This window comes from Rhipicephalus sanguineus, chromosome 6, assembly GCF_013339695.2.
Source record: "Rhipicephalus sanguineus isolate Rsan-2018 chromosome 6, BIME_Rsan_1.4, whole genome shotgun sequence".
NCBI lineage: Eukaryota > Metazoa > Arthropoda > Arachnida > Ixodida > Ixodidae > Rhipicephalus > Rhipicephalus sanguineus.
Genome location: NC_051181.1, coordinates 46,345,160 through 46,354,582, shown reverse-complemented (window position 1 = coordinate 46,354,582; position 9,423 = coordinate 46,345,160). Strand labels below are relative to the sequence as shown.

At 47.5% G+C, this 9,423-nt stretch overlaps 1 pseudogene; it reads right to left on the bottom strand.

Moving 5' to 3' along the window:
* The window catches only part of LOC119397249 (glutamate receptor ionotropic, kainate 2-like), a 32,936-nt pseudogene extending 29,112 nt beyond the window's left edge, over window positions 1–3,824 (bottom strand).
* Between the last annotated feature and the right edge of the window lie 5,599 nt (window positions 3,825–9,423).

The window sequence follows — 9,423 nt, the reverse complement described above, 5'->3', positions numbered from 1 at the left end:
CTTTGACAAGATAGTGGTCTTTTTCGATAAGGCCTCTGAACACCTGCCACGCAGGAATGTGCTAGGAGTTTTGGAAACAGCAGTCCAGCCCTACTTGCAACGCGCTCCCATCTTAAGTTGCCCTGAAGGCGTTGACGACAGCCAATCCCGACGATCCGCAGATCTCATAGCCGAAAAATTCCTAAGAATTCTCCTCGTCAATCACACAAACCAACTGACTGACGCGAACGACAAGCCTTCCACCTACGCACACAAGCCGACTAGGAAGCATTTTAGGTTGTGAACGAAGGAAAGCTATGATTTTTCAAGGGCTCGTTTATCTTTGTTAGACACAATATTAATGAGAACTAACAGACAATAACGCCAAGGAAAGTACAGGGGGTGTTATCTGTAGTATTTAGAATGTAAATGTGAAGAAAGTAAAGTGGACGAAAAGATGACTTGCCGCCGGCAGGGACCGAACCTGCGACCTTCGAATAACGCGTCCGATGCTCTACCACTGAGCTACGGCGGCGGTCATCCTCCCGTCCACTTTCTGGGGTATATATGTTGATTAAACCTAGGAATGTTAGTCAGCGCCAATCGCAGCCATGGCGGCGAGTGTGGAACACTCTTTTTTTGCCTCTTGGCGTCACGTAGCACGTGATCTTTTTTACGAGTTGGCAGCTGACCAATAATCCCTCGCATACTACCTGAAGGCATAACACCCCCTGTACTTTCCTTGGCGTTATTGTCTGTTAGTTCTCATTAGGTTGTGAACGAGACATTTGTGAAGTCCGGCAAAGTTTTCACTTGAAAGCGTTCAACTATTTGCGAGTGCTTACGAGCAATAATTATTTATTTCCAGACCTCAGAATGTCTACACGTTTGATGGCGGAGCACTGTACTCCCGGCTCTTGCATTTCTACGTTTTTCGATAAGCTTAAGCTCGATGCACATTGCGCATATAAGAAGTCAGAATAAACCATTTGTGCGTCTTCAACGATTAGGCAACTTGTTTTTCAACGCTCGGTGAGTGAAGAAGCGCGCCCGAACTCATGTGCCGGCGTTGCGCGCGCTGCACGGAGCGGCGGAGGAGGGTCAGGGTCGCAGCGCCCCCCTCAAAGCAGCGGCGAGAGGTATGTACTACACCTGATGCGAAGGCCGTAAGAAGCGAGCGCGCGCGTGCGGTCTAGCCCGGCCGTGGCAACATGTCCTCTTGCTTCCACCGACTGGCCATGCTCCAAGCTAACTCCTCTCTCCACTTTCTTTTATTTCTTTCGGTGGCCGTGAGAGCGCGCGCTGTGCACTGTGCTGTAGTGGCTGTAGCGCATCCGACAAGACCGGCTGGGCTCGTCGTTTCGTCGCGTCTTCCTTGAACGTTGCAACGTTAATATTGTGTTAAGGCGGTGGCCACACGTCGGACGATGAGCCCTGATTTCGTTCAGCTGCCATCTCATCAACGGCAATGTTTCAGACGCCTCAGTTGTGTACTTTTGTCCGTTGGTTGCGGGCCAAGATGGCCTCCCGCAAGACCGCGTTTTTCCAAGTTAGCTGTGTGCGTAGTTCTCGGCGTCGTAGAAGTTTGATGACGCGAGGACGTCAACTGGTGCTACATCGTGGGAACCGCTGAAGTGACTGCAAGCTTGACGACATTGTGCCAGAATATTCTAGCGTACTGTACGCGCACGATTGTGCTACACTTAAAATACCGCGCTTGGCCTCGAGCGTCAACCTGGTACGCCTGTGTGCAACAAGCGTCTTGTTATCGTTGTTGCGTCGGTTAATATTGAATTGCAATTGGAATACCGTTTTTGCAAAGGTGAGTGAAGCTGTAAGTAGTTGCCCTTCTCTATGCTCGCTACTCCTCGAACATTACTTCTAGAATCGCATTTTATGTTGAGCTGCACGTACCAAAGGAGAATCTAGCATACGAGATACATTACACGCGTGCGCATTTCCTATATAAATCTGAGTAATGCCACGCGTGCGCATTTCCTATATAAGTCTGAGTAATGCCATGCTCAATTTAAAGCGCATGTGTTAGAGGATTGTGGCTTCAATGGTGAAAGTGATTAGATATTCCGAAATATGTGATTGCAATGCAGTTAGAACTTCCTCATATGTTAATACGGTCTGTGAACAAAAAAAAAAACGCTGTGTGAATGTTTGTTCTTCATTTGCTAAAGTACTTTCACGCATTATTATGCAGCTGTGTGACGGCTGTAAAACGTTCAGCAAGTTAGATTTCTGTTTTCTTGGCCCAGTTGAGTGCTACGAGTGTTGGGCGAAGATACAATCGCGTGTCTTTTGTCCGTTTCTTAAGCAGGCATACAGCCGTAATAGTCATTGTTGTTGTACTGTTTGGGGTGTTAAATAAAACAAGAATGCTGTTTTGTACTGCAACAATTTTTATTTCATCTGTGTCAACAGATCACGCAAACAACTTGGACACATGCACGTAAGAAACGTACGCAGTGCATCGCGCGCACGCATAAAAAAAACGGGCCTGTCATTTTAAAACAAATAATATAGAACAATCGACGTAACAGACGGCATGGTTGTCTAGTGGAGCAGCGTCGGCAGTACAAATATCAAACCAGAATGAAACATGAATAGAAAAACGGAGAGTAACAGGCGCTTTGCCCACGGCTTCTATGAGCCGTGCAGATCCACCTATCGCCACCGTCCGCCGTTGGTGGCGCCACCAGTACCACTGAAAGCAGCAGCGCACGAGGCGGATAGCACAACGATCTGTTGCTGTAGCATTCATTGCTTCGCCCTTGCGGTGAAACTGTGACTTGTTTAATCAACGAGCCCCGATTATCACCTGACACTCTCCTATGGGCCACAGGTGTTTCGATAACCCATAAAACCCTTACCTCCTAAATGGCGTTTTAGGTAAGACATTAACCCTTACGCAAACCAAAAGGCTATTTGGGGAAGCAGAACACCTTTACACCCCCATTTTTGCAAATTCTGGTTCGGAAAAAGGCTGTTTTGCTTGCTTGAAATTGTTTCAAGGGTGCAAAGTGGTTTACAGTATAGCCTAGGCTCCATCGATAGTAATTTGCCGTTTGCGCGGCACAAGGAACACTGTATTTAGCATAGAAAACAAAAAGTCAGCCTCTAATCGAATACACACCGGGATCCTTTATTTGCTACAAAAGTATCAAAAACGGAAAGCATCGAGCGGTAAATAAATATTGGCTGTTGCACAGGTATCCTCAATTGTTTGCGCAATCCAACCCACATTGCAGGCAAGGACGCAAGGCTGATATATATTTTATATTACTATAATTAATCACGTGCGCACAAAATACTACGTTTGCACATTATTGGCAGAAAATCGCGCAGTCGCCGACGTTCAACGTTCCTGTGGTAGGTTGCAAAGCGGTGCTGGAGGGAAAAGCGGCGCCTGACGGCATCCAGCAGGTGTGCCCTCGTCGCAACAACGTTGGCTGCGGAGCATCGCACACAGCACTACACACGTCAGGATTTCGTGGCATCTCGAATTTTACACCAGAGCAGGAGGCAACGGCGCCGCGGAACGCGTCCGGACAGGAAGGTCCGGCGCGTAGTTCTTACATGATGACGCAAATCTTGTAGCGGTGGTGGCGCCGAGCGTAGAGTCGCTTGAGTTCCTCGAAGTCCCTCCGTATCTCGTTCACCTCATCGGCGTCTCTCCGCAGCTGGTCGTCCTTCTCGGCGCACAGTTCGTGGAGCTCCTTGAGCATGGCGTTCTTCTGCGCCTCCTCGATGCGCGAGTTCTCCAGGTTCTCCTCGAGGCGCTGGATCCTCGCCTGGAGCCTGGTTACCGTGCGCAAGTAGGTCTCCTTGTCCATTCCGGATCTCCACGAAAGGGCCTTGGCCAAGTTGGGCGGCCGACAACCCAGACGCAGTTCGAATAGCCACGCAAGCAACGAAAGCAGCCTCGCTGCCACTCTCTGCGTCTTCCTCGTCGACGCAGCCGCAACGTGCATGACACGCTGGCACTCGCGGAAGCAATGAGCGAAAGCTTACAGAAAAACATGTTTGGCTTTTTTTCCCCCGAGGCATAGTTTCTAACCAAATAATGCAAATGAGAGTCTTGCATCATAATGTCACTATGCGTCTCGGGTATGGCTGTATGTTTGTAGCATTTGTTGACGAATTGTTTGTTTTGTTTTGCCTTCTGTTCTATGGCACGTACCCACTCTGGGGGATGGGCCAAGAATATGTAGTTGAAGATTAAAATGTTGTTCGAAGAATGTAAAATGGTTAAACAAAAATTAAGAGTAGAAATGGTAATAATAAATAAGACATCAAATTGATACTTCAAAAATTATGCTATTGCGCTTGTACTTCAGACAGCCGTATTAACCTGATCAGAACAATTTGGTGAGATTAGATATATTGAACCGCATTTTAATAAAGATCGTTTTTGAAGGAAGATTAAAATGGTACACGTTTAGTGGTTTGCATGAAATTACACACGGCATTGAAGGCATCCCTATGGCAGTATCCCAACCCTGAGGCTCCGAAGCTGTGCCGCAACTTCTTCCTTTCTTCTAACGACCTTGTGACTCCACCATAGCTTGGCATACTCGCTCATGAGTGCACTCACTCACACTTATTTGAAAGGTGTGAGTGTATGAGTGAGTGTCGAGGTGTGTGAGTAGGCGTGAGTATGAACGTGAGTGGGTACTCGTGAGTGTGAGTAGGCGTGACTATGAACGTGAGTGAGTACTCATGAGTGGGAGTAGACGTGAATATGAACGTGAATTAGTACTCATTAGTGTGAGTAGGCGTGAGTATGAACGTGAGTGAGTACTCATGAGTGGGAGTAGACGTGAATATGAACGTGAATTAGTACTCATTAGTGTGAGTAGGCGTGAGTATGAACGTGAGTGAGTACTCATGAGTGGGAGTAGACGTGAATATGAACGTGAATTAGTACTCATTAGTGTGAGTAGGCGTGAGTATGAACGTGAGTGAGTACTCATGAGTGGGAGTAGACGTGAATATGAACGTGAATTAGTACTCATTAGTGTGAGTAGGCGTGACTATGAACGTGAGTGAGTACTCATGAGTGGGAGTAGACGTGAATATGAACGTGAATTAGTACTCATTAGTGTGAGTAGGCGTGAGTATGAACGTGAGTGAGCTACTGATGAGTGTAAACGTGAGTACTCATAAGTGTGAGTAGGCCTGAACATGAACGCGAGTGAATACTCGTAAGTCTGAATAGGCAAATATGGACGTGTGAGAGCAGCTGTGAGTGTTGGTTGAGTTGATGTGAGTATGCGCGTTAGTATCTATGAGTGTGAGTACACGTGTGTGTGACCGTAAGTAGCTTGGAGTGTGAGTATACGCGAGTATGAACGTGAGTGAGTGTGAGTTGATGCGAGTATGAACGTGAGTACCTGTGAGTGTGTACAGACGTGAGGATGAACGTTAGTGCGTATGAGTGTGAGTATACATGAGCATGAACGCGAGTGAGCAGCTTGGAGTGTGAATATATGTGAGTATAAACGTGAGGGACGTACGTATGAGCGTCAGTGGACATGAGTATATATGAACGTGAATGAGCAACTTGCACTGTGAATCTATATATGTGAGTATGAACGTGATTGGGAGGAGGTATATATCTGCTAATACACGTGACTATGAACGTGATTGAGTACCTGTCAGTGTGAACAGATGTATGAACGTTAGTGAGTACGAATGAGTGTGAGTGCGAATTACACGTGAGTATGAACGGGATTGAGTAGCTTGCAGCGAGAATATGCGAGTATGAGTGTGAGTAAGTAGCCTATAGCGTGAGTGAATGTGAGTATGAACGTAAGTGAGAAGTTTGTAGTGTGACTATATGTGAGTATGAACATGAGTGGGCACGTATGGGTGTGTGTGCGCGAACATAGCTTGCTGAATCATAGGAATACAAATGTAATGTTTGTTAGACTGCTATAAAAGCGGAGCCAATGCTGGAACCACAGGCGTTAATTTGATATGATGCCTGCATCGTAGGAGTTCATATGTAGTGTTTATTGTTTTCTTGTAAAGTTAGATAGCCAGCACCGCAAACACAATTGATGCTGCACCTCCATTACGCCTGCATAGGTTGTTTTTGCAAACCAGTTTACAGACCTGGCGCGGTTCTGTGGTAGCATACCTGATTGCCAAGCAGAATGCTTGGGTTCGATCCCTGCTGGGATCCTAATTCTTATTCTTTCCATTCATCGGGTCAACGCTACCGATGTCGGTTTTTCTACTCGCATTTAAATTACTAATGTATGTTCTCGCTGTTCCTGGGGAGATATAGACTTTCAATCCCCTGTGGCGCATACCCGTACCCCGCGGCCCGTGGTAAACGGGCATGTGCCACGCGTGCAGTGGCGTAAATCCAGAAAAATCACAAGGGGAGACACACGTCAGACCATGGCAGCCATTTTGTTTTTATACATAAGAGTTGAATTTTTATGTACACAAGAATTAAACCATGCTTTGAAATGAGATTTTAAAAATGAGCATGGGGTCCGAGCTCGAGCAATTGCATTGTTATATTCTGTCTTCTTTGAACCGGTCGAACGGCTTTCGCGATTTCTATAGTCTGACACATCTGAGGTCTGATACATTGCGCTCCCCTGGACCCCTTCCCTCGTTATTTCCTCGCGCAAGAATCAGCCATACTTTGTGGCTTGTACTTAGACATCTGAGGGGTATTGGACACAGGTACACACTCAAGAATAATCAGCCTTTAGAAAAAGTTGAATGCGCTATACTTAACTGTCAAGTAATTCAAATATATGATATTCTCAAGGGGGAGACACTTTCAAGGGGTGTGCCCCTCAGCCTGAACACAAGGGGGGTCAGGGCCCCCTGACCCCCCCCCCCCCCATGATTTACGCCAAAGCACACGTGTCTGGAGGAAAGGGTCTGAAGACGTGCGCGACAGGATTTTCACGTTATTCATGGCATCACCCGATAGTCACATTCTTCAAATCCTCTTGCCCTCCCATGCCAAATCCTCAAATCCTCCCATGCCAAATCCTTCAAATCCTCTTACCCACCCACCCACCCATGGGTGGGTGGGTGGGTGGGTGGGTGGATGGATGGACGGACGGACGGACGGACGGATGGATGGATGGATGGATGGACGGACGGACGGGCGGACGGACGGACGGACGGATGGATGGATGGATGGATGGATGGATGGATGGATGGATGGATGGATGGATGGATGGATGGATGATGGATGGATGGATGGATGGATGGATGGATGGATGGAAACGCTCCAAGTGCCAGAGGTTCGCTAAGAAATGCTTCGCATTTAAAAAGCAGAGGTAAAGAAAGGGTCGTTCTATGAGAGGTGCGAACGCTCGGTTCTGGAGTTTGGATATCCGTGTCATGACTAACCTAGCTATAGAGCCTAGCAACAACCTAGAAGCCACCAGATTAGACTTCAGAATAGTCCAGTTTAGCTGTTTCAAGCCTTGCGCGATTTGGTGCAAGCTTCGCCTTTGTGTGTGTGTGTGTGTGTGTGCGTGCGTGCGTGTGTGTGTGCGTGTGTGTGTGTGTGTGTGTGTGTGTGTGTGTGTGTGTGTGTGTGTGTGTGTGTGTGTGTGTGTGTGTGTGTGTGTGTGTGTGTGTGGCAGAATATCGCTTGCACATACATCCTCCATTTTCCTACTCGCAATGTATTGTGGGTCGGCGAAGTCGGCGCAGCAAGCGCGCGGCATAGCTCTTTGTGCAATTCACGTGGTGTGACGCCTGGTGCGATTCTCTACGTTTCTGCCACATAGATGGCCGACATGACGCCTCTCTAGGGTCATTTTTCCGAAGCAGCTTCAAGCACTGTCGTGGCTATGTAGTAGAATACTTGACTGCCACGCCGAATGCCTGGCTTCGGTTCCGGCCCAAACCCCGTTTATTCTTTGCATCCATCAGAATATTTCGCCCACGGACAACGCCGCCGACAAACCGGATTTTCTACGACACGGGCACCTTAAAGGGGTACTGACACCTTTTTTCGAAGGCGAGTTTACTCTGCCATACATATCTCCTGTATGCAGAGACGGCTCTGCAGTGTGAAGCTTAGCAAATGCTGATAAGATATTTTAATTTGATATTAAAGTCAATTTTTCCATGGCGCACCTACTGACATCGACACGAGCTTGACGTCAGGCTACAGTACAAATTCTGGTGACTTCACGCAGCAGTCTGGCTTGTTGTGATGACGTTAGGTACCGAAACTTCCAAGATGGCCGCTTGTACGTCATCAAAACTTCCAAAATGGCCGCTTGTGCGTGGAAACGTCACTATATGTTGTGCGAGCACGTGACGAGAAGCTCATACCGTGTTGTGACGTCAGGGTACAGTAGGAACCGAAACTAGCTTTTAAAAACATACTGTAATTACTTTTCCAGGGCGCACTCGCGCTTAGCACTACCTTTTCTAGGCTCTTGAGGGCTTGACCTTTCATTTGACGCAAAAAAACGACAACTGAAAATGTTCGTGTCAGTACCCCTTTAACGCTGTTCCCTAACCCTGACAAAATGAGCAAGTTCGGAACGGCTGTACAAAACATGAGGCTGTGTGACAGGGGCGTAGCCAGAAATTTTTTTCGGGTGGGTTCAACCATACTTTATGTATGTTCGTGCGTGCGTTTGTATGTGTGCGTGTATATATACGCAAGCAAAACTGAAAAATTTCGGGGGGGGGGGGGGGTTGAACCCCCAATCCCCCCCCCCCTTGGCTACGCCCCTGCTGTGTGAAGCTGCTGCAATCTCAGAAATGTTTAACTCCGCTTACAAAGCCAACTTCTACGGGGCACAAAATGACCATGCACGCTATTGCGTCCAAATTATTTCACTCATATCAATCACTCATGCAATCACTCATATTTGCAGAAATTTAAATCTAAAAACAGAACCAAACAAAATTACATGCAGGACACGTCCCGGCTGAGATAAATATTACTGGAAAAAATAGAAAAGCTGTAACATTGCAGGGCAATGACTTTTGGCGATACTTTCACTTGCACGATATGTCACGAGAATATAGCGCCTGTCGCGCCGGCGTCTACAAGCAACATTCCTGGCGCAATATACATTGCTCATCTCAGTTGGCAACATGCTAGACAGCCGATATCCACTGATCGCGTCTGGCGCGAGTCTCGAGGAATCGAGTGAAGGTCGAAGTATGGCCAAAATTGATCGCTCCAGAATATCGCACATAGCTACGCCCACAGAAAAAACGGCACTCAGGCTTTATTTCTGCTCAAAACAAGTATTGGTTGCGATCCTTCCTGACCATCGCCCATGCCACATGGCGATCCAGAAGTGGAAAGTCTGGTGGTATTTCAAAGGCCAGCGGCGAGTACAAGCACTTGAGAAGAAATTCTCGAGTGTAAACCTTCCGGTCTGGGCAAGGTGGACCAGCAGCCTCCGTCGAATTTGGCCG